The 20471-nt window shown below is 39.4% G+C and overlaps 1 pseudogene; it reads right to left on the reverse strand.

The window, feature by feature from the left end:
* Positions 1-18680: 18680 nt before the first annotated feature.
* Positions 18681-20179, reverse strand: LOC129894212 (uncharacterized; annotated as a pseudogene).
* Positions 20180-20471: the final 292 nt, after the last annotated feature.

A 20471-nucleotide genomic window follows, 5' to 3' on the forward strand; every position in this document is an offset into this window, starting at 1 on the left:
ATTTTTCTCATTTTTTAGGAACTTGTTTTCTTACGCTTAGGGGCGGAATAGGGAAGGACAAGCAGACGAGCAACAACCAACATCTAAAATTTCAAGGGGCTGGGCGAACTAGGATTAACGTGTTCAATAAACCCAGCTTGAGAAAGAGCTTCTTTCCTCATGAATAGCCTTTCAAATTTGTCCATCGCAAACTGAAAGAGCAATACGGTCTCTGAAAAAACATGTCATGTTTATTTTAGGAATTTATATAAATTCTACCTAATTGTTTTAGAGACATGTTGATCACTGAAAATGTGTTTCTTGCCAAAGTGATTATTCTAAATATTTCTCATCATATCGTCGGTGGTAATATTGTAGTTAAACATAATATAGCTAAAGCCTACGATAAATTGTCTTGGTCCTTTGTTATTGTTGTTCTGACTAAATTTGGATTTTCTGAGGAGTGGACTGATATGATTTTGTCTAACTAGTGCCGTTATTTAGTTTTGATGATTAACAAACTATGAGACCTTATACGCAGACCTGGTCCTGTAAGTAAGTCAAGTTTCAAGCCAGCTGTAAAGCTGTCATCCTCTGTTGTAGTTGGTAGAAACAGTAAAGGAAGCAGACCTAACAGCCAATCAGAAGAAACCTATGATGAGTATCTCCAATGTTAATATGCAAAACTTGGACAACAAAGTTATTTGGCTTTTTCACTTGAAGTATTGACAATCAAAGAGGGCTTTTGGTGTTCTCTCAAGAAAAGACAAAACCTTCACCAAAGTTGCATGGGACCTGATAGAGTTGTTCATGAGATATCGTTCTTTGTAGCTTTGTTGTTGTATTAAGTCTTGTGTGTAACATTATAAAATTAGTTCGTGTCATGTAAAGGAATCTTGATTATTTCTCTTTGTCTTGCATTGTTGTGACTTCATTGGTAGAGTTAGTTTTGAAGTGGTTAGAAAAGTCTACATTACTGAGAGGCAGTTGTGTAGTGAGAAATAGAGATATTTCTTAGGCTCAAGTCTTGTAATAGAGGTATTTCAAGCAAAGGGGTGGAGAGGGTTAGTAACTAGTTAGAATAGGTTGTAATAGTTTACTTTGGTCTTGTACCTTAGTGAAGATTGATAGCTAAACCCTGAGGGTCAAGTCATGGTTTTTCCTCCCTCGAGCAAAGGGGTGAAGAGGGTTAGTAACTAGTTACAATAGGTTGTAATAGTTTACTTTGCTCTTGCACCTTAATAAAGATTGACAGTTAAATCCTGAGGGTCAAGTCGTGGTTTTTCCTCCCTTGAGCAAGGAGGTTTTCCACGTAACATCGTGTGCAATACTTTTACTTTCAAGCTTGTCTCAACGTTTATAATTTTATCAAGGGACCAGGTTCATTGACATAGTGATGGACTCGTGTAAAGCTATCAATTGGTATCAGAGCATGCATTCTCTATATGGATAATACCGAGAGAAGATCCTGTAAGCTGAAAGATGGCTTCTCCACCTAATCTTGAAGAGGGACAATCTACCACTAGGCCACTCAGATTTAATGGTCAGTTTTATGGGTGGTGGAAGACTCGCATGCATGACTTTCTTATGGCAGAGGACAGTGAACTATCAGATGTTATTCTAGATGGACCTTATATACCTATAAGAGAAGTGAAACAAGGAGAAGTCACTCGAGTTATACCCAAAACTCAAAAGGAATATGATGAAGCTGACAGAAAAAAGATAGAAAAGAACTACAAAGCAAAAAAGCTACTGGTCTGCGAAATAGGACCTGATATGTACAATAGGATTTCTGCCAGTGAATCTGCCAAGGAAATATGGAATTACTTAAAGACTGCTCATAAAGGAACTACTCAAGTGAAGGACTCAAAAGTAGATATGTTGACTACTCAATATGAGAATTTTACTATGAAAGAAGGGGAGATAATCCAGGAGATACATACCAGGTTCACCTCTATCACCAATTAGCTTTGGTGTTTAGGTGAACCTATTCATCCCAGCAAACAAGTCAGAAAAAATCTCAGAATTCTTCCTAAGTCCTGGGAGAGAAAAGTAGATGCCATTACTGAAGCAAAGGATCTGAAGATTCTCACTATGGATGAGTTAATTGGAAATCTTTAAGCCCATGAGTTAAATAAAAAATAAGACTACTCTAGGAAAGACATGAAGAAAGACAAATCCTTAGCGCTTAATGTAACTCAGAGTGAGGATTATGAAGAAGATTAAGATATGGCATACTTAACCAAAAGATTTTACAAAATTATGAGGATGCATGGAGGGTTCATGAAAAAGGGTAGCACAAGCAGAGCTGCAAATGACACTGACTTATGTCATGGATGTGGAAAACCTAGACATTTTGTCAGAGATTTTCCTATGCAAAAAGGAGAATACAAAAACTATGGAAAGACTGGAGGTGACAGAGACAAATGAGGGGACCAGTTCCCTGATAAATCAAAAGGAAGAGTTGCTACTGATTATGTAGTGAAGAGGGCTTTTGCTGTCTGGAGAAACACTTCAAGCGACTCTGAGGAATCTGATCATCAAGAAAATGCTTCTATGCTGGATGTCAAAAATGATGACGATATGTTTAAATCCATGTTTGACTTTATGGCACAATCTTATGATGAAAAGGCGAAGAGGTAACCTTGCTTGACCTTAAGGAAAGACATCAAGAAAAACATCAGGGAATTCATTGACTATAGGAACCGACTCAAGAGGAGGACTTTTGGAGTTGACATCCTTAACCCTCACAATGTGGTAAATACAACCCTTAGAAATCATTTTACGGTCCTTAAGATAAGAAATAAACTTACCCTTCACCACCGAATCACGACCCTCCCATTCAATAACAGGCTCATTTGAAAATTAGAACTTGACTCGATGAGTCCTACAATCTATGGAAGCATAAGATGCATGTAACCAATCCATCCCAAGAATGACATCGAAATCTATCATGTCAAGTTCAATGAGATTACAAGGAATAACTTTGTGCAAGATAGACATAAGGCAACCCCTATAGACCTTTCTAGCAATAACTGACTCACCAACGGGGGTAGACACCAAATAGGGCTCTAATAACATTTCAGGTAAACAATCAAATCTATTAGTAAGGAATGAAGTAACAAAAAATAAATTTGCACCCGGATCTAATAGTGCATACACATCAAAAGAAAAGAACTTTAACATACCGGTAATAACATTGGGTGCATCCTCAACCTCTTGTCTCCCATGCAAGGCATAAAAGCGGTTGGTGCATTGGACACCTCCTTGGACTTGTTGACCATGAGCAATTTGGCCTTGAGTCCTACCACCACCATCTCTACAATCCTTAGCATGGTGGCCCAGCTTGCCACACTTAAAGCATGCATTGGAGTCGGCTAAGCATTCCCCTTTGTGAGTCCTTCCACACTTCTTGCAAGCAGGAAAAGTTTGAAAGCAACATTCTCTCTTGGAATCATTGGTTTACCCCTCCCCCCCTGTCCTTATTGAACCTTGGAGGAGGAGTATTGGAACCTTGTCCCATAAATCGTTGCCCACTTTGGCCTTTGCCATTGTTTTCATAATCGGACCTTTGAAGGTTAAACTCTCCACCATCTACTCTAGCCGTTTTGAACCCCCTTGATCTCTTTCTAAGATTCTCTATTTCAATTTGTTCTGCATAAGTCATTAATCGAGAGATGTCCATCTCCTTAACCAACATGGCCTTTTTGCACTCCTTGGACACTAGGCTTGAGACACCAGAAATAAACTTATTCATCCTAGCTCTTGGGTCGGAGACCATGAAGGGAGCATACTTTGACAACTTAGTAAATTTGAGAGCATACTCCCTCACATCATACTTCCTTGATGGAGGTTGATGAACTCTTGAATTTTGGTCTCTCTTAGCTCCAATGGAAAGAAGCGGTCTAGGAAGGCACTTTTGAACTCTTTCCGTCCTATCGACCCTATTTATTCATCCTTCTCAACAACCCATTGTTCATACCACACTCGAGCCAGACCTTTGAGTTGATAGGCCACTAGCTCAGCCTTCTCATTTTATGGCACACCTATGATAGCCACAATTTGATATACCTCATTAATGAACTCCATAGGGTCCTCATCTAGTTTAGAACCATCGAACTCGGGCGGATTCATCCTTTGGAAATCCCGAATCCTAGAGGCTAGATTTTGCATTTGGGGAGGAGGAACACCTAGATTCCCTTGGTTGGCTACGACTTGAGCTAACAAAGTAATAACACTGCGAAACTCGGCATGGGTTACCCCTTTCTCATGATGTTGGGCAATGGGAACCGGAGGGGTTTGGTCCTCATCGTCAACCCTTGCTCTTCGAGGTACTCTTCCTCGAGTCATTATCTAGAGAACACAAAATGAGTCGTTAGTTAAATGAAGGCTTAGGACACTCTAAGGCACGACATGAATTTGAAAGAAGTGAAAATTTTCCTAAATGTCTCATAGTCTCCTCTTCATAATTATGGCGCGCTTCACAACCATGAACAAAACCCTATTCGATGCGGTATGTTAGACTCCAAGGACCATTCAATACCTCGGTCTCTGATACCAAGTTTGTCATGACCCAAGCCTAGGGCCTAGACGTGACCTGGCGAATGAGGAATCTGAAAGTACCTCAAACAAACCTCTTAGCATTCTCTTAGCCTTTCATAGGTAATGATGATAAATAAATAAGCGGAAATCATAATAGTAAAGCTTCAACTTACATATGTCCAACAATACCTCTAACTTTTAGATTTAACGGGGCTAAGACAAGTCCCTAGCTCACCCTCAATCATAATAGAAAAAATGCCAAAGTAAAATATCTCAACATATCATAAGCTAGAAAGATAAAGGAATATTGTTTTCGGAACATGGGAACTCACCAAAAGTAGTCTTCAATGAAATCTCAACTAACCATGTAGAGGAGAACGAGGAGGAGCATTGGTCCCTACATGGTGATATCATGTAGGCAAAAGAGTATGCGTTAGTACTTTGAATGTACTAAGTATGTAAGGATGCATGAACATTGACGAAACATTATAACATTTATGTAGTATGGAACATAATGTAATGCATGCATAATAAATCATATAGATATCTTTTAAAACATTCATTTTGTGGGAAAATAACCATAACCGGCATTTAAGACCATGCGAGCTATTACATGAAATCCAACATAACCCCCTACGTTGGCCGGAGAGACTACTTGCCAGGTAGAACTCCGTCAACTTCATTCATTTCTTTAACTTTAACTTTAAGGGCTTTTTATAGATCCATTAGCCTAATCCTACAAGAGCTCATATGTTGGCACATAGGTAATGAGACAAGGGGTTGCTACTAGGATTCTCTTACCGAATCCCACCTCAATGCCTCATTCGGTGCTAAGTCAATCCCACGGAATAGTTTAATACTTTAAAATATTCATAGCATATAACTTGAGAAATCAAACATCATATTCGGTAGAATAGCTCATTAAAACATTTGAAAATTCAAATACTTATTGCATAAAGAATCCATCATTCATATCATTTTATCATTCTTTATTTTCATAAGACTCCCTTTGATCATAGATATTGCTTTCACAAACATTCATTTGGAGTCAAGGCTTTCAAGTCAAATTTTATTAAAAACATAGTAAAACTAGGTGGGTTCAAATCACTTCAACTTGCAAATATGTATGTAAATAAATATACATAAATACTTTGAAATCCATTAATTAAAAATCATGCTTTAAACAACCCACCATGAATTTCAAGAACCTTTAAATAGATAAATAGAAGAATTACTTGCAAACCATCAATTCATAATATGAAATTATGTCGCATCAAAATAGACCAATAATCATTAGTTTAACCATGATTCATACTATTAAGTAAAAATAAGAATTACCATAAGAAAATATTATTTGAAATCAAGAGACTTAATTGAAAGAGTTTTTGGACTACATGGGTGGAAGAACCCATTGATAAACACCCACATAACTTAGAGTAGAGCTTAAAGAAAATAAATATAATTTATCATATAATCAAAATAATTTAGACATGAGAGTGGAAGGAATACTCTTATTGAAGCCTTACATACCTGAAATTCGAAGCTTTAGTTGGAATTAAAAGACTTAATGAACACTCTTGAGTCCTAGCTTTTTTCCTCGCCGAAATGTTTTGTATACTACCCGGAGTATATGAATCACCGGAATAGTATTTCTTCACTACTAAGAACTAACACTAAATTTGAGAATGTGTAAAGAAGTGTATAGAGAGAAGACTTGCTTGAGAAAGCTTGATGAATAGAATGGGTCATTAAGGTGGGTATTTATAGGTGGAAAAGAGGAACCTAACAATAAATAAAATAATTATAAAGAAAAATATGAAAATTTAATGAAAAATTGTGATGTCATGGATGATGTTAATTGTAGGACAATTTATGTCATGAGTGATGTCAAATGTATCTAGATCTTTCCATGGTAGGTGAAATGAGTTATCTTTGACAGAATACTCCTTTTCGGAGCTGCTTTTGAACAAGATAATTCCTTATTAGGATTTGGTGTCTTCATAAGAAATGTAGAAAAAGAAGGCTAGTTTCATGTCGTTCAAGAATCAACCAATTTGGATCAACCTACAGTGAGATATGAATTTACTTCTACAAATACTCCATTTCGTTACAGCACATTGTCTTACAATAATTAATTTATTTGACCTACTTAACCTCCGAAACTTAAATTATGGTCTTCCCAAAAGTTGTAGGTAATGAACTTGTGGTTACGAAGAAATTTGAATCACCCAAGTTGGACAATCATATAAAAAGTTATGCCCACAATATAGAGACTGTATCATTTTTAAGCGATAATTGAAACATCATATACAACATTTTTAGGGGATGTTACACCATTAGAGCTAGAACCTTAAGGTCACCAGGTGAGCATTTCAACATTTAACTATTTGAGCTTTAACTTTTAAGTTATTACATATTAAATTTTAAAATAATTCTTCTACAGTTGAATGGTGGATGCAATATGGTCATAATGTCCCAAACTGCAACAATTTGCTATTAGAGTGCAAAGTTTAACTTGTAGCTCATCTGGTTGCGAGAGAAATTGGAGTGTGTATGAACATGTGAGAACCTATATTACATTATTACTAAATTAAATAATATCTTAATTATCCAAAGTCCTCCCATTAATTACTTTCTACGAATTCTATGCAGATTCATACTAAAAAGAGAAACAGGCTTGAGTTAAAATGCCTGAATGATCTAGTGTTCATCAAATATAATAGAACATTGGTGCGTCGCTATAATGCTCGCAATACCATTGATCCAATTTTGTTGAATAATATTGATGATGCAAATGAATGGTTAACTGGAGCACCCCAAAATCATGAAGATGAAGAAGTATATGAAGGAGAAGGTCTCACTTATGGTGATGTTGCTATGGCTAGTGGTTTGGAGGAGAATATTTATGGTTTTAGGGGGAGTACTTTAAGGAGCAAGGAAAAAAGAGTAGCTACAGGTTCAAGTTCATGTTCAAATAGAAGTAGAACTCTTGTTGATGAGTCCACCGATGAGGAAGAAGATGAGGACCAAGTAGAAGTAGAACTCTTGTTGATGGCACTTCAAGAGTTTGAGGATCTTGTTAAATAATAGGATTTTTCTCTCTTTGTGATTTAGTTATGCATTTGTTTTATATGTTGTTACTTATGAGGATTATTGACTATCTAGTTACTTTTTAATCCAAGTCTTTTGAGTTCTTGATTATTTATCTATGCATATTTTATATTTTATATTTTTATACTAAATAGCGCTTTTTTCTGAAAAAAGCATGCGCTTCGCTTCACGCTTCTCGCTTCTATGAAGCGAGCCCCCGTTGCTTTTTTCTGCTTCTCGCTTCTCAAAACACTATGCAGGTGGGATATATTTGAAAGACTACATTCATGATACAACTGTACCAGTGACACAATTTGAGATCAAAAGGAGAACAACGAATATTATTTGAATAAGAAAATACTACGAAGTAAAAGGTAAACAACAACATACCCAATGTAATTCCACAAGTGGAGTCAAAATGTAAAATGTAAAGAGTAAACAATGAAACCATAAACGAGGCAGGGTGGGTGAAGGTTGGGGCAAGGCTTGGTGACAGGTTGGGAAGGGAAAATATTTGAAAAAAACCCTAAATGAGGCAAGGCGGAGTGCGTTAAAAATTTTGTGGGTTAAGGCTTTGTCCTACCCACCCCACCCTACCCCATCTATATCCATAATTATTCTCATGTATTTAGGTGACTTGGATAAAGTTGTAAAAGGGAAAAAACAGACGTTCATTTTATTCATATTGAACTACTTACTGGTAGAACAAAGCAAACTTTACAGACTAGTAATCTATTCAGAAAGTTTACTTGTAGTATTTGTAATTAGCATTGTGAATTTCCCTAATACAAGGTTAAACTATTAATGCATGACATAGTGTGATATCGTTTTGCATATTTGTAACACCCCACAAAATATTTCCCAAAGATTCAGACCTTTTCTTGTATTCGTGTAGGGTCGAACTCTATTATTGTAAATTATAGGCATGACTTAAAATGAGTCCCTAAGTAATTTAAGAGTGTTGGAGGTGATGTGGGTCACAAAGGACCCCTAGGACCAAGCTAAGTCCAAAAGATTCGTCGTGGCTAAGTTTTAGGATGAGTTCATATAAGGGTTCGACTTTTAACGACCCTATCTTTTGAAAGACGACAATCTGGGTGGCCCACGACCTATTACATTAAAGATCTTCGAGTCTTATTTCCAACGCCACCAAGAATGTAATTTTTGGAGTTCGGAGTCAAAAGATATGATGATCCTAAGACGAACTAGCACGGCAGGAATTTGAGGCCTAGGTTGCAACTGCTGGAAATCTGGGCTTGGCGCTGCAGTGGCGCGATGAGCCACTATCGCGCCAGGAACAAGCCTCAGTAGTTTGTCCCCTGGCACGACGCGCCACTACGAGGTGTGCAGGTTTTTCAAGCCTATTTTCCCAGAACTCAAAAAACTTGGGCTTGGCGTTGTAAGGGTGTGACACGCCACTATCGCGCCAGGAACAAGCCTCAGTAGTTTGGTCCTTGGTGCGACGTGCCACTAAAAGATGTGCAGGTTTTTAGCCTATTCGACTTGGCGCCGCAGTGGCGCGACGCGCCACTATCGCACCAAGGGTGTTTTTGGCCTATTTTCCAGATTTTTGAAGAAAGGGTAATTTGGGAATTTTCCCAAATTATATATGTATCAGCCTTAGCATGTTTTGGGACCATTTTTAGTCTCTCTCTCTCTCTCTAAAAGCCCTAGAAAATTTCTCTCTCTTCTTCTTCTTCTCCAAATCCTTCTCCAACAAGAAGTACCTCCAAGAGCTTCAAGATTCAAGCTTTCCATTGAAGACCCAACATCAAGGTTTCTTCAAGTCTTCTCTAAGGTATGTAAGGCTACTCAAAACATGGGTTGAGTCCACCCATGTGCCCTACACTTTCCTTGAGGTTAAATATTCATAAGAATGGAGTTTCTTGATAAGCCTATGTCCAAACGAGTCTTGTCGCCCATTAATGTGATTCTTGTTATGTTGATGTTGTTGAGACAACAAAATTTCTAGAAAGAACCTTCATGTGAGTATGAGCTATTAAACATGCTTTATTGATTTTTCTTAACTATGTGGATTATGACAAAAATGCTAATTTTCTTAAATATGTTGTTTATTTTGAATTGTTGATTTAAAACCTTGGAGTTATGGTGAGTCCCAAAAGATTTTTTAAATGAATAGAGGAACGATTGGATAGATTTGTATGTTGTTATAAGTGCATATTTAATCTACTCTTGAAAAATATAATTGGGATTGGTCGGATTATATGATTGGGAGAGGTTTTATTGTGATAGAGTTGATGAGTTGACAAGGTTGTAATGAGACTTGTCGATATGATTTGATTGAGTTGATTGGATGGAGTTTTATAAGCAATGAGTCTTGGGAGGAGTATCGATCACCGAATTGGGCAAGAGTATAGTCCATACTTGAACTCAATAACTATGTCGCCAAACGTAGGAGGAGATTGAACCATTAAAGTCGGATGCTTCCCTAAAATTATTGTCCTGACATTATAGGACTTGGTTGGATTGGATCCATGATTGGTTGATTCTTTCATACCCTAGCAAAGTATGAACGGATGCGGCAACAACGTCGGTTTGTTGTACTTTCACTGGCTCATAAGTGATGGTTGTCGGATAAGAGAAACTCTCACATAGGTCCTGGTAGTACTCTGAGTCGGATTGAGTTGATTTGTATATGATTTGGTCCCGTCTAAATTATATTCTTGCTTAGACTTAGGATGCCTGTTGAGTTGTATTTCTTTCCGAGTTGAGATTCCCGAGTTGATTTGGTTCCTTCTGATGTTGTTTCATTCGGCCATTTTACATACTCGTACATTCCATGTACTGACGCCATTTGGCCTGTATCATTTCATGATGCAGAGACAGGTACTAGAGATCATCAACCGGCGCACTGTTGAAGGTCTACACACTCCAGTTAGTTGGTGAGTCCTCCTAGTTTCCGGAGGATGTTGAGTTTCTTGTATAGTTTTGTGTTGTTTCCTTTATTTTGATTGTTCGTAGCCATGGGCTTGTCATTGGCACCTCCAAGATTGTTGATAGAGGCTTTATAGACCGGAGTGTAGAAATGTTGGATTGTTCTTTGAGTAGTTCTTCTATAACTGTTTGTTAATTTTATAGTTATTTGGCCTTTGGCCCTAAATTGTGAATAGTACTTCATTGAATGAATCTTCCGCTGAGATAATGTGTTTGAATGAATGTGTGACTGGACCAGGTGATTCGCTTGGAGGCCATAAATGGCTTTCGAGTGCCGGCCACGCCTAGGGTACCCTCTCGGGGCATGACAAACAAGGTATCAGAGCATAGAGTTTAAGACTCCTAGAGAGTCTATGAAGCCGTGTCTAGTAGAGTTTTGCTTATGGGTGTGTTGTGCACCAAACCTATAATTAGGAGGCTCTAAGATATTAAGAATTATTTCACTTCTTTCATACTCTGAATTCATGCGATAGAGTTAAACTCTATGAACTTTCTTTCTAATTCGTGCATTTATGCGTTACAGATAATGCCTCCTAAACGTACTGCTAGCCAGAGGAATGCTTATAACGCAAACATGCCACAGTCAGAGGTACGCCCATCTAGGGCTAGAGGCCGACCGGCGAGGTATGCGTAGGCACCTCAAATGCCTACTACTCCACCTACACCAACTTTGGAAGCAGACTTTAGAGGAGCGATTTCCATGCTCACTCAATTAGTGGCTGCCCGAAATGGTAACCAGAGTTCGCCAACTCTTAGCTCTAGTTCCCAAGAGTCATCTGCTGCTACTAGAATTAGAGACTTTCTGAGGATGAATCCGCTGGCATTCACGGGTTCTAAGGTTGATGAAACCCCCAAAATTTTATTGATGAGATATGGAAAATCCTGAAAGCTATGCATGCTACGGAGATTGAGGGGGTTGAGTTGGTGTCCTACCAGCTCAAGGATGTGGCAAACATCTGGTATAACCAATGGGAACAAGGTAGAGGTGAGGATTCCGAACTTGCTATATGGGATGAATTTGAGGGAGCCTTTCTTGACCACTTCTTTCCCCAAAATATAGGGAAGCGAAAGTGGAGGAGTTTGTAAATCTAAAACAAGAAGGCATGACTGTTAAGGAGTACATCCTAAATTCATCCAACTGTCCAGGTATGCTCCAGAGATGATCCCAGATGTGAGGTCGAAGATAAGGAAATTTGTCTTTGGTTTGAGAAGACATGTGAAGAAGGAGTGTAAAGCGGCATTGTTAATCTCCAATATGGATATTTAAAGACTAATGGTGTACGCTCAATAGGTGAAGGATGAGAAGAGAAAAGACAGAGAGGAGCATTTGAGAAAGAAGGCAAGATCAGCAAGGCATGAGAATAAACAGAGGCAAAATAAGAGCAACAGGTCCTTCTTCCAGAAGAGGCCTTCCAACTATGCCTCGTCTACCACCAGTGCACCTATGCCGCAGAACAGGTATAATCGGCAGGGGCAGAGTCTTCAGAATTTCAGACCCCAGGGTTTTCAATCCCAGGCTAGCGTGGGTCAAGGTTTGCAAGGAAAGCCACCATGCGTCAAGTGTGGTAAGCTCCACTTGGGAGAGTGCAGAGCGGAAAGGGTTGGTTGTTATAAATGCGGCCAAATAGACCATTTTCAGAAGGAGTGTCCAGCATGGGGGAACAGAGCCCACTATTCTACCACCGCGCCACCAGCTAGAGGTAATCATAGGGGCACTACTTCAAGTACGAGCGGAGGTACAAACCGTCTATATGCCATGGGTAGTCGTCAAGATCAGGAGAACTCTCCAAATGTCGTGACGGGTATGATTAGAGTCCTTTCTCTTGACTGTTATGTTTTGATGGGTCCGAGTGCCACACTATCTTTTGTGACTCCTTACGTGGCAAGTAAGTTTGATAAAATCCCTGAGTGTCTCCTTGAGCCTTTCAGTGTAGCTATTCCTGTCGGTGATTCTGTCTTAGCTGAGAGAGTCTATAGAGATTGCACTGTGTCAATTCATTACAAGGATACCTTGGCTAACTTAGTTGAGTTAGACATGGTTTATTTTGATGTGATCCTCGGCATGGACTGGCTTTGTGTCTGTTATGCCTCTATTGATTGTAGAACTCAGGTTGTTAAGTTCAAATTCCCGAATGAGTCTGTCATAGAGTGGAAGGGTAGTCCTGTCATGCCTAAGGGTAAGTTTATTTCCTACCTTAGGGCCAGGAAGCTAATCTTAAAAGGGTGCATTTATCACCTTGTCCGAGTAAAAGATGATAGTATTGAGTCTCCATCCCCTGAGTTGGTTCCGATTGATAATAAGTTTCTTGATGTATTTCCTGAAGATCTACCTGGAGTCCCTCCTAATAGAGAGATCGATTTTGGGATTGATGTCCTTCCTGATACCCATTCTATCTCAATCCCTCCATATAGAATAGCTCCATCCGAGTTGAAAGAGTTGAAAGGACAGTTGAAAGACTTACTAGATAAGGGGTTCATTAGGCTGAGTGTCTCACCATGGGGTGCTCCGATCCTATTTGTGTGAAAGAAAGATGGGTCCCTTAGAATGTGTATTGACTACAGGCAGCTGAACAAGGTCACCGTAAAGAACAAATACCCTTTCCCCAGAATAGACGACTTATTTGATCAACTTTAGGGTGCCATTTGTTTCTCAAAGATACACCTAAGATCGGGCTACCATCAGTTGAAGGTGAGGGAGTGTGATATCCCAAAGACAGTTTTTCGGACCCGCTATGGCCACTTCGAGTTCTTGGTGATATCCTTCGGGTTGACTAATGCCCCCGCAGCTTTTATGGATCTCATGAACCAAGTATTTAAACCATATCTTGATATATTTGTGATTGTATTCATAGATGATATTTTGGTTTACTCCAAGAATGAGGAGGAGCATGCCCATCATCTTAGAGTCGTCTTGCAAACTCTGAAGGACTAGGTATTGTATGAAAAGTTCTCCAAATGTGACTTTTGGCTTGCATCAGTGGCTTTTCTAGGCCACATTATATCTGGAGATGGTATTCAGGTTGATGCTCAGAAGATTGAGGCAGTGAAGAATTGGCCCAGACCCATGTCCCCGACTAAGATAAGAAGCTTTTTGGGTTTGGCCGGCTATTATCGAAGATTTGTAGAGGGATTCTCATCCATATCATTACCATTGACCAAGCTGACCCAAAAGAAGGCTAAGTTCTAATGGTCCGATGCTTGTGAGGAGAGTTTCCAGAAATTGAAGACCAGGCTAACCACTGCACCTGTTCTAACTTTGCCCGATGGAACAGAGGCTTTTGTGATCTATTGTGATGCATCTAGAGTTGGTTTTGGCTGTGTGCTGATGTAGAGGGGAAAGGTGATAGCCTATGCTTCAAGACAGCTTAAGGTTCACGAGAGAAATTACCCAACTCATGACCTTGAACTGGCAGCTGTGGTATTTGCCCTTAAAATTTAGCACCACTACTTGTACGGAGTGCATGTTGATGTGTTCACCGATCACAAGAGTTTATAATATGTCTTAATCCAGAAGGAACTCAACCTGCGACAAAGGAGATAGCTCGAGCTAGTCAAGGACTATGATATGAGCATCCTCTACCATCCAGTTAAAGCTAATATTGTTGTTGATGCTCTTAGCAGGTTGTCTATGGGTAGCACTGCCCATGTAGAGGAGGGAAGAAGAGAATTGGCGAAGAAGGTACATAGATTGGCCTGATTGGGAGTTCGTCTTGAAGAAAACAATAAAGGTGGAGTTAATGTTTAGGATGGGTCTGCATCCTCACTCGTGGCAGAGGTAAAAGAGAAGCAAGACCAAGATCCCATCCTTCTCTAGTTGAAGGAAGTTGTTCACAAACAGGAGGTGATGGTTTTTACCAAAGGGGGAGATGGTGTGTTGAGGTACCAAAACAGATTGTGTGTACCTGATGTCGGTGATGTTCGAGAGAGAATTATGGCTGAAGCGCATAGTTCCAGATATACTATTCATCCGGGCTCTACAAAAATGTATCATGACTTGAGGGAAATCTATTGGTGGAGTGGGATGAAGAGAGACATTGCAGAATTTGTTTCTAAGTGCCCGAATTGCCAACAGGTGAAAGTTGAGCATCAAAGACCATGTGGTTTGGCTCAAAATATAGAAATTCCAAAATGGAAGTAGGAGATGATCAACATGGACTTTATTACAGGTTTACCGAGGTCCCAAAATCAACATGACTCAGTTTGGGTGATTGTGGATAGAATGATAAAATCAGCTCACTTCTTGGCAGTTAAGACCACTGACACCGTAGAAGATTATGCAAAGTTATACATTCAGGAGATCGTCAGATTGCATGGGGTCCCCTTTTCTATCATCTCAGACCGAGGAGCTCAATTCACTTCCCAATTCTGGATATCCTTTCAGAAGGGACTAGGCTCAAAGGTGAATCTTAGTACGACCTTTCATCCCCAGACGGATGGCTAAGCGGAGCGCACCATTCAAACGTTGGAGGATATATTGAGGGTGTGTGTGCTTGACTTCAAAGGAAATTGGGATGATCACTTACTTCTCATAGAGTTTGCATATAATAATAGCTATCATGCAAGCATTCAAATGGCTCCTTATGAAGCTTTGTATGGGAGGAGGTGTAGATCACCCATTGGGTGGTTTGAGGTTGGTGAAGTGGAGTTGATTGGGCCTAATTTTGTTCACCAAGCCATGGAGAAGGTGAGAGTTATTCAAGATAGGCTAAAAACAGCCTAAAGCCGCCAAAAATCGTACACCGATGTGAGGAGGAGAGACTTAGAGTTTGAGGTAGACGATTGGGTGTATTTGAAAGTGTCAACCATGAAGGGTGTCATAAGGTTTGGAAGGAAGGGGAAGCTTAGTCCTCGATACATTGGTCCTTACCAGATTGTGAGGAGGATAGGGAGTGTCGCTTATGAATTGGAGTTACCCTCGGAGCTAGCCGCCATTCATCCGGTATTCCACATTTCGATGTTAAAGAAGTGCTTGGGCGATCCCTCATTGGTAGTACCCATTGATAGTATTGGAGTCAAGGATATCTTATCCTATGAAGAGGTTCCGGTCCAAATTCTTGATTGCCAAATTCGCAAATTGAGGAACAAAGAGATCGCCTCAGTCAAAGTCCTGTAGAGAAATCAGTTTGTTGAGGAAGCCACGTGGAAAGCGGAGGAAGATATGAAATCTAAATATCCCCATCTATTCGTGCCTACCAATGAGAATGTTGAAGGTAATGCTCATTCCCTTGACTTGAATTCGTTTGTGCATTTTAAGTGTGGATAGAAATTTTTATTTGAAAAATTGATTGGTTGATTGACCGAATTCTGATTGTGATTGTGCCTCGAGACCATTCTTGGTTTACTCGTCATTCGATGATGAATGATCCCAAGGGGGAGATATTGTAACACCCCCCAAAATTTTTCCCTAAGATTCGGACCTTTTCTTGTATTCGTGTAGGGTCAAACTCTATTATTGTGAAGTATAGTCATGAGTTAAGATGATTCCCTAAGTAATTGAAGAGTGTTGGAGGTGATGTGGGGTCACAAAGGACCCCTAGGACCAAGCTAAGTCCAAAAGATTCGTCATGGCTAGGTTTTAGGATGAGTACGTATAAGGGGTCGACTTCTAATGACCCTATCTTTTGAAAGACGACAATCTGGGTGGCCCACGACTTATTAAATTAAAGGTCATCGAGTCTTCTTTCTAACGCCACCAAGAATGTAATTTTTGGAGTTCGGAGTCAAAAGATATGACGATCCTAAGATGAACTAGCACGGCAGGAATTTGAGGCCTAGGTTGCAACTGCTGGAAATCTGGGCTTGGCGCCGCAGTGGCGCGATGAGCCACTATCGCGCCAGGAACAAGCCTCAATAGTTTGGCCCCTGGCACGGCGCGCCACTACGAGGTGTGCAGGTTTTTCAAGCCTATTTTCCTAGAACCCCAAAAACTTGGGCTTGGCGCTGTAAGGGCGCGACGATCCACTATCGTGCCAGGAACAAGCCTCAGTAGTTTGGTCCTTGGCTCGATGCGCCACTAAAAGATGTGCAGGTTTTTAGCCTATTCGACTTGGCGCCGCAGTGGCGCGACGCGCCACTATCGCACCAAGAGTGTTTTTGGCCTATTTTCCAGATTTTTGAAGAAAGGACAATTTGGGAATTTTCCCAAATTATATATGTATCATCCTTAGCATGTTTTGGGACCATTTTTAGTCTCTCTCTCTCTCTCTAAAAGCCCTAGAAAATTTCCCTCTCTTCCTCTTCTTCTCCAAATCCTTCTCCAATAAGAAGTGCCTCCAAGAGCTTCGAGATTCAAGCTTTCCATTGAAGACCTAACATCAAGGTTTTCTTCAAGTCTTCTCTAAGGTATGTAAGGCTACTCAAAACATGGGTTGAGTCCACCCATGTGCCCTACACTTTCCTTGAGGTTAAATATTCATAAGAATAGAGTTTCTTGATAAGTCTATGTCCAAATGAGTCTTGTCACCCATTAATGTGATTCTTGTTATGTTGATGTTGTTGAGAAAACAAAATTTCTAGAAAGAACCTTCATGTGAGTATGAGTTGGTAAACATGCTTTATTGATTTTTTTTAACTATATGAATTATGACAAAAATGCTAATTTTCTTAAATATGTTGTTTATCTTGAATTGTTGATTTAAAACCTTGGAGTTGTGGTGAGTCCCAAAAGATTTATTAAATGAATAGAGGAACGATTGGATAGATTTGTATGTTGTTATAAGTGCATATTTAATCTACTCTTGAAAAATATGATTGGGAATGATCGAATTGCATGATTGGGAGAGGTTTGATTGTGATAGAGTTGATGAGTTGACAAGGTTGTAATGAGACTTGTCGATATGATTTGATTGAGTTGATTGGATGGAGTTTTATGAGCATTGAGTCTTGGGAGGATTATCGATCACCAAATTGGGCAAGAGTATAGTCCATACTCGAATCCAATAACTACGTCGCCAAAAGTAGGAGGGGATTAAACCGTTAAAGTCGGATGCTTCCCTAAAATTATTATCCTGACATTATAGGACTTGGTTGGATTGGATCCATGATTGGTTGATTCGTTCATACCCTGGCGAAAGTATGAACAGACGCGGCAACAACGTCGGTTTGTTGTACTTTCACTGGCTCATAAGTGATGGTTGTCGGATAAGAGAAACTCCCACATAGGTCCTGGAAGTACTCTGAGTCGGATTGAGTTGATTTGTATATGATTTGGTCCCGTCTAAACTATATTCTTGCTTAGACTTAGGACGCCTGTTGAGTTGTATTTCTTTCTGAGTTGAGATTCCCGAGTTGATTTTGTTCCTTCTGATGTTGTTTCGTTCGGCCATTTTACATACTCGTACATTCCATGTACTGACGCCATTTGGCCTACATCATTTCATCATGCAGAGACAGGTACTAGAGATCATCAACCGGCGCACCGTTGAAGATCCACACACTCCCAGTTAGTTGGTGAGTCCTCTTAGTTTTCGGAGGATGTTGAGTTTCTTGTATAGTTTTGTGTTGTTTCCTTTATTTTGATTGTTGGTAGCCATGGGCTTGTCATTCGCACCTCCCAGATTGTTTATAGAGGCTTAATAGACCGGAGTGTAGAAATGTTGGATTGTTCTTTGAGTAGTTCTTCTATAACTGTTTGTTGATTTGATAGTTATTTGGCCTTTGGCCCTAAATTATGAATAGTACTTCATTGAATGAGTCTTCCGCTGAGAGAATGTGTTTGAATGAATGTGTGAATGGACCAGGTGGTTCGCTTGGAGGCCAAAAATGGCTTTCGAGTGCCGGCCACGCCTAGGGTACCCTCTCGGGGCATGACAATATTCCTCAGCAAACAATGATAGCCTAAAAATAGTCTAGCCACATAGATAGATTAGCAAACGGTGCTGGATTTACTGAGAAGAGAAAGAAAAAACAAAAGCTAGGTACAACCGGACTTATACACTAACAGGCTATGGTTGAACACGTAAAAAGCTCATCAGATAATGTTAATCAGGAAAGGTTTCAGAAATTGCATTTATAAAGGCAACTTACAGCAGCATCTCTGTTGAAGCCATAGCACATAAGAACCCTCTCTTTAGTCAGTCAAACACATTTGGAATAATCCAGAGTTAAAATAATAATCAAGAAGCCCTCTTAGGAGGTGCCATGTTATTAATATGAGAAATGGTTGTACCAATAGCAAAAAGTTATACCACAAATCGTGTAGAACAAGAACATGGTCAATACATCAATTATATGCAGCATATGATGAACCAGCTTTTCAATATGAAGCTTACCTAGTAGGACAACTGCAACCTTTAGAGTATCCAAACTTGTAAAATTTTGGAAAGTCTACAAAATAACAACAGTAGATTATTTTTGGTCAAGTACAAATGACAGCAAAATATCAAAGAAAGAAGCAAATACATAATAACATCATTAGATTGTTTTAATCAAGCCGAAATGATAGCATGAAATCAACGAAAGAAGCAAATTCAAATAAAATCAAAAGAATGACCAACTTCTTGCAATTGAGAAGGGATCACTGCAAGTGGTTGACTAGATCCGAAGGAATGAAAAAGTAGATAGGCAACAAAGATGGCAATTTGTAAACTCCAAACAAGTAAACGTACTAAGTGCTTGATGGCATTCTTTTACTTCCTAAGAAAGATATTTGGAACAATGCCAAAGTCACTTCCCAACCTCATTGACAATGAGATAAAACATATCAATTGGTCACTTTGATGCTTAAAGAGGCAACTATAGAGTGAAAGAGGGAACGGCGAGACTGGTGAACTCAGGGCAGGGAATCTTTGACAAAGGGAATACCAGGTGGTGATAAGGAAGAGTAAGAGACAAGTGGAACCTTTTTTCTTTTTCCTTTTTCTTTTTGGCCATAAAGAAAGAAAGTTGAACCATAACAAGCTACCTTCCTTCAAACAGCAACTAGTAGCACTCTTTTTCATCAGAATGAATAACTACATAACCGTACCTCCAATGAGATATTGCTCATAGCAAGATATGCCACTGACAACTAGATCAACATGGATGATCCAAAGGCAAAAAACTTCAAAAGGTTAGATCGGCTTCTCTTTCGACCTAATTATAACAAGATAGAATGTTCCATCAAAAGGTGAAGGACCAAACTGATTAGCTCACAAATGAGATTTAGTAGCAAACCTAGTTCCCCTGCTAGGATAGAGAAGAATCCAACTTCAAGAGAAGAAACGCAAACTCTATTGGGAGACTCCTTGTTTATAAATGAAACAAATACATTAGCTGCTATCATCAATTGAGTGACTACCTGCAGTACATGATACATTTTGTGGTATGATACATCAATATTGTTGTTATTTCAAAACATAATGCGTCAAAATGGGATAATAGTATGTAGACAACACAAATTCAATGTGCAAACCTGAGCGAAGATCAATTTGGCGAGACGGGACTTTGCGTTTGCAACTTTTGTGTATCCTAGCAGAGAATTAGCAGTAATTAAATTTAAGGAGATTTAAATGAAAGTGGGAGCTGGGGAAAATGGAAAAGAGGAGAGAATACTGAAATCGACGACCATGCGGTAGGAGAAATCAGACCCATAGGTTCCGGATGACCTCCCTCTAGCTGCTACCCTTTGATTCATATTCTGCCCTCTTTTCTTCTTCCTATTTTCCCCCTCCTTTCTCAATTTGACAACTTCGTCAAAGTTGAAACTCAGCAGCGTGTTGCATAGATGCTATTTTTGGTCCAACGCCACATCCAGAAATAATTGTGTTTCTTCGAAATAAACTTCATGTTGGGGCCGTAGAATTATTTTACACGCGAGGAGATTGTTGGCATCCGTCCTATTACGATTTGAATAGAAAAAATAGCTTTTTCACAATTTTTAGGTCTAAAAATAAAAAAAAATCTTATTAAAAAAAAGCATAAAATAA

Source organism: Solanum dulcamara, chromosome 7, assembly GCF_947179165.1.
Source record: "Solanum dulcamara chromosome 7, daSolDulc1.2, whole genome shotgun sequence".
NCBI lineage: Eukaryota > Viridiplantae > Streptophyta > Magnoliopsida > Solanales > Solanaceae > Solanum > Solanum dulcamara.